Raw genomic sequence first — 6,000 nt, 5'->3', positions numbered from 1 at the left:
AAATACCACATTGTAAACACCCCCTTTTATGGTAAGAACAACTTTCTCTTTCGCAATTTGAGAAAAGGTCGCAGGATAGCCAAGGGCGCCTGATTGACTGACAAATCTACAAAATGTCTCAGGAAAACCAATGACGCCTGATTGACTGACAAATCTACAAAAGGTCTCAGGAAAGCCAATGGCGCCTGATTGACTGACAAATTTACAAAAGGTCTCAGGAAAGTCAATGGCGCATGATTGACTGACAAATCTACCAAAGGTCTCAGGAAATCCAAATGCGCCTGATTGACTGACAAATCTACGAAAAAGTCTTAGGAAAGCCAAAGGCGCCCGATTGACTAACAAATCTACAAAAAGTCATCAGAAACCCAAAGGCATGGCAGAGAAACCCAAGAAAGAGATGTCGCGGGAGTAGGCGCGTTTCACTAACGCCCACTGCACCCAACACCCTTTCCATACAAAGACGAAGGAAGGCGCGTTCAATCAACGCCCACCCCACCCAACACCCTTTCAATACAAGAAGAAGGAATAGGCGCGTTTCACTAACGCCCATCCCACCCCTCACAAAAGAGGAGGGAGTAGGCGTGTTTCACTAATGCCCACCCCACCCGACACCCTTCGATAAAAAAATGGGGGGTAGATGCATCCAATCAACGCCCTCCCAACCCCACGTCTCTATGGAGACCAAAAGAAGATGATTATGAATATGCGACCATTCATGAAGCCAAGAATAATGAAAACCACCAACATCAAACTAATAATCAACCAAGCATCATATTAATATCCCACAATAAATAAAAACAAATAAAACAAACACCAAATATATCATCCAGAAGGAAAAGGGAAAGACAACACAAAGAAGAAGCACTTTAAAACGGCTACAGCTTAGCCAACTCCTGCCGCTTTTTCTCAAGCTCTGCCCGGACCGTTGCCTCCGCGGTTTCGGCTCGTAGAAACTCGTCATTGGCTACCCCAACATCAACAAGCAACAGATTCAGCACCGCCTTCTTGCTGGCAGTCGCCTCAGAACGCTTCCCCAGCTCCTCCTCTAGCTTAGAAATCTGACTTGTAAGCCGACCACGATGGTCATTACGACTCTTCACTTTTGCCAAAAATTCTTCCAACCACGTTATCGGAAACTGAACGTTAATCGCGGACTGCAAGGTAGTCTTCCAGCTACGTATCTTCGCAGCATCAACAGGATCATCCCCTACGCGTGAGTCGATCGGCGACTTCCAAGAGATTTCTAGTCATTAACACAGAATGTGAACGTCCAGAAGATCCGCCTTCGACATATGACCACCACCACGCTCCACAATATCTCTATAAGAAGTGGCAAAAACGGTTGGAACCTAAAATACGTGAACGAGGGTATGAGTGGCAGGGTCTACTCCAGCCTCGACAGCGCTAACCACCAAAGGGAAGCGAAACTGCACATCCTCGGAATTTTCTGGCACAATGGGAATAACCGGTATTTCAGAAACAGGAACATCAGTCTGCTTCTCCATAGGAGCAGAGGAGTCACTATCATATTTCCGGGCACGTTTTCCAGACCCATCGATACCGGGGACAACGCACCGCATGCCATCCATGTCAGGCTTAATAGTCTCCTTACGCTTCTTACCCTTATCCTGGCGCCGATAATGAAACTTTTAGCAAACAAACGAATGGAAACAAAAAAAAAAGGACAGGAAGCTAACCTCAGGAATCGACAAACCAGGCGAGATATCAGCAGGGTTAGGAAGAGATGCGGAAGAACTAGAAGACAATTCAGAGTCACTAGTGGAACCTGAAAAATGAGAGATGACCACCATTGCGATAAACAACTTAGATTTATAAAAAAAAAAAAAAAAAAAAGAGATAGGGGGGAGGGAAAGTAAGAGGAAAGAATAATGATGAAAACAAAGATACGTATTAAATAGGAGATTACACGCATGATCATCAACGGTTGGTGCCACGTGGGATTAAGACCCACCGAAAACTGGCCGACTGGACCCAGGCGGGCTCATTGATTGCAACACGGCATTAGGGGACACCGGAAGTACCCCCTAGCACGGACAGTTTCAGCCCGAAGAGGATGAATTGACGATACATGAAGGCGCGAAGATACCTAACCAGAGCACTTAGGAAGACTAACCCCAAGGTCCCTCAACTGGTCTACAAACAAGGAAGTAGGAATGTTACTCATGCTCCTAGGGGGTTGAGACGCGCTCCTCCGACGGCCCTTATGGGGTTGTAAGGGTGAAATGTTAGCAGAAGAACAAGGGCGTGGAGCAGGTAACTTAACTGCTTCTCGCCTGGCCTTCTTTGCGAGGCTCCTCTCAGTCCAATCACTTTCAGTCATGTTCAAGTACTCTTCCATTACATAAGAAAAGGGATTCCACCCCACGCGATTGGAATGAGGAGCTTCCTGAGAAAGCAACCCCCACTATCCATTTTATCAAAGAAAAAAGGGGGCGATGATAAATAATAGACGAATGAAAAACAAAGGGAACAACAAGTACTTGTGTAGTCAGAGGATTAACAGGTGGCCTTGACACATCTACCAGCGGAGGCTTACGATCAGAAAACGACTTCGATCCCTTCTTCGGTTGTATGGGCTCATGACTCTCAGGAGGAGTCCAAGAATTTAAAGCCCTACGACGCAAGAAATCATGGTACTCATGAGCTCTTTCAGTAACTGCCAAAGGACGCGCGGAGACATGCTGCTTGAATGAAAAGTTGATCCCTCGATCAGATAAGCGTATTGCCCGCTTGAAGACAAAACGATCGAAACTGACAATGATATCCCCAATATCAGAGCTTTCTTGCGGAGGGAACCTACCAGGGACCCCCTGATCAAACCCAACTTGTCGAGCTGCACGATTGGGTTTGTAAGACATGGCGATAAACTTGCCAGCATGGATAACCTGGAAGATATCCAGGCTGCATGGCCATCACTGAATCAAAATCCGCTTCCGCCAAAAGCTTTGACGAGTCTAGCTCCGTGTCGAAAGGCGCAGTGAAGTCATAATGAGCTGCGCCCGATCGACCATCTTGATAAGGGAACGTTTGAAATCCTTAGCCACATCCAAATGCTTGGAAATATCTCCCTTGGGAATTTTCCCCTTGAGATTCCAAAGAGCCATCCGTGGGTAGTCGTAAACAACTGGAACCTTCTTAACCGAGCCATCGTCATGTCTGACATCTTCCTCATGGTGAACCGCTAGTTCATTAGGATCGGGAGCGTATGGGGGGACGTGCTCCCAAGACCACGCCAGCATAAAAGAAGATGGGATGTAAGTCTCGATCTTGTGAGATGAACCTACCGTCTGAAGATCTCGACAAAGCAAATCCAAATGGCGATACAAACCTCCTAAGAACATCGGTGCAAGTGTAAAAGAAATACCACAGTATCCTGGGGACTGTACTCAAATACATCATGGCAAAGCCAAAATTGGATGAAAGCTGCCAATTCTGCACGAGGATTCTCCTCTTTTCGCTCGGGGCAAGAACTTTCCCGTATACTAACCGCGGAGCCCAATACTTGAGCCAGAGAGGGAAGGAAGTGCATCGGTTGGTCTTGGCAACCCACTCAGGACCAACCTTTGCTGGAGTCGATGAGCCATGAATCGCTTCGTATGCACGAATAGAACCAAACAACAGCCGCTCGCCGATTGGGCGTGTTAAAGGAGTCTTCTTTTCTTCAACCCATTTGGTCTTCCCCTTTTAAATGGACGATGACGCCCCTTTTTGCACTCACCAGTAACCTTCTTATCCTCTCTCTGTTTTGATGGCGTTTGACTCTTCCATATCAATTCATGTCGGGAAGCGTCTTTACAGTTCAACAGGTAAGTGCATGACTCTTTGTCTTCATCGTTCAACGCTCCATAAACATCCGCCTCGTCATATGAGTGACTGCCATGGAGTGGTAAGCCTGTAAGGGTGACCACATCCTCCATAATGATGGTCGCTTCCCCCCACGCTGTAAAAAGAGTGTGAACAAGAACAATCCAGCGAGAGAAAAGCCTCAGTATGTCGTGCCTACATCTTTTCACCTCCCGTTTAAGAGACGAATTTATGGCTTCGTCAATACCTGCTTTACAAAGAGTGGCGGCGTGATCAGGATTGGAACGTATGTAGGCCTGCACATGGGTCGGGTTGGGTCGGGTTTGGCCTCACCCACCACCCAACCCACTGATGGTGGGTAACATAAGTTTTCACCCACAACCGACCCAACATAACAATGGGTTTTTCAGTGGGTTGGATCGGGTGGGTGGTGGGTTACCCACCATAAAATACACATTACTTACCAAAAAAAAAAATTACATACATACATACCTAAGACTCTTACAGATGAGGATTAAAAAGCTGAACCCAAGTTTAAGCAAATGACAATAATCCAGAGAAGTAAGAAGTTGGTGCAATCTACAAAGTTACAAAGTGCATGCAAAACAAAGTATAAGAAATGAGTTCAAGTGTTCAACTGTTCAAATATCAAAAGATAAAAGACTATTGCCTACTATACTATAGCCTAAGATCATATAAAGCGACCATCAGCGACCCCCGAGAAGATGTGGATGTTTTACCCCTGAATGCTCTGCTAGCCTGAAATAAAACGAAGTATGCAAGTTAGTTACATACTTACATTAACAAAGTTGAGACGGACATGCAGCAGTAGGAGCTAAGCTTAGCAGACAGCTTCTCTTACAATGCAACACATGTTAAAAAATGAATTGATAAAACTAAAGGAGAAGTGAATAGTGAATTACTGGACGCAACTACACAGATTTAGATAATAACAGATGATCAGCTCAGCATACATAAGCACATTAGGTCTTCAAAGATCCACAGCTAAAGCCTAAATGTCACGCAGATGCAAATTTACTGGTTTCTAGAATACAATCAACACTGAAACACTATTATGCAGAAAAAGAAAACAAAAATACTGCATCTAATAGTTTTCTATATCTCAACACATGCATAGGAACTGTAAAACCAACCAAGGTTGGCAGTTTGGCACATGATAATAAAAAATAGAATACCAGGAATAAACATATCATGGTACAGTAGTACTTAACTAACCCTAATTAATTAGTACGACGATGACCAGATTGATATCGTCAGCACAGAAATTCCCATCTGCAATTGCCTCAATTCATTTACCACCAATTCTTCTCTGATTAAGAACTATTCCCTTTTGTAGATGACTGACCGGCTTTGTCAATACCAGCACCCCAGCCAAGAGGTTCTTGTTTCGAGTCAGACGACGTATAAAGGTTTTTACCAAAACGTTGCCAGCACGAAAATTCCTCACTCATATTTTCAATATCAACATTTGATCTCAACCGAAATCTGCAACACATCCATACATATAAGACTCACAGATGCATACTAATTAGATAAAACTAACATCCCTGAACTACATACACCCGAATTTCACAACTAAACAAACTGGAATAAGCTTCAACCATTCATTGGTTAACTAAACTAATAATATCCCTTCTACCTGTATATCAAATTATCTTCCTAGTAAGTTAGAACTGCGATAAATACATTCTAGAAGAACAAACAAACTCAATTGAATATAGAGATGGGAAGATGATTGACAATAAATTTGGGTCTGATCGTTCCCAAACAAACAAACAAAAATGAACAAAGAAAGACGCTTACTTGTGGAAGCAATCCATGAGCTCATCCATAACATTGGCATCAACATCAACATCTACACCCACAAATCATCATACCTAAATACTGGAACCTAAAAAATCAACATACCCACAAATCAAAACCTAGGAAATCATCACACCCTGATAAAAAAACATCCCAAATCAAAAAAATCTACTTCCGTATCAACATATTAGTTATTTTCAACCTTTTAAAAGAAACAAATACAGAAAAAAAAACATGCAAATGAATTAAAGAACAAATACAAACCCAATACGTCAAATGAAAAACAAATTTCAATCAAAGTATCAAACAAAGAGATTCAAAACAAAAGAACATAAACTCTAACAATAA

Source organism: Papaver somniferum, chromosome 5, assembly GCF_003573695.1.
Source record: "Papaver somniferum cultivar HN1 chromosome 5, ASM357369v1, whole genome shotgun sequence".
Classification (NCBI taxonomy): Eukaryota; Viridiplantae; Streptophyta; class Magnoliopsida; order Ranunculales; family Papaveraceae; genus Papaver; species Papaver somniferum.
Note: the sequence above shows the minus strand (reverse complement) of the source record.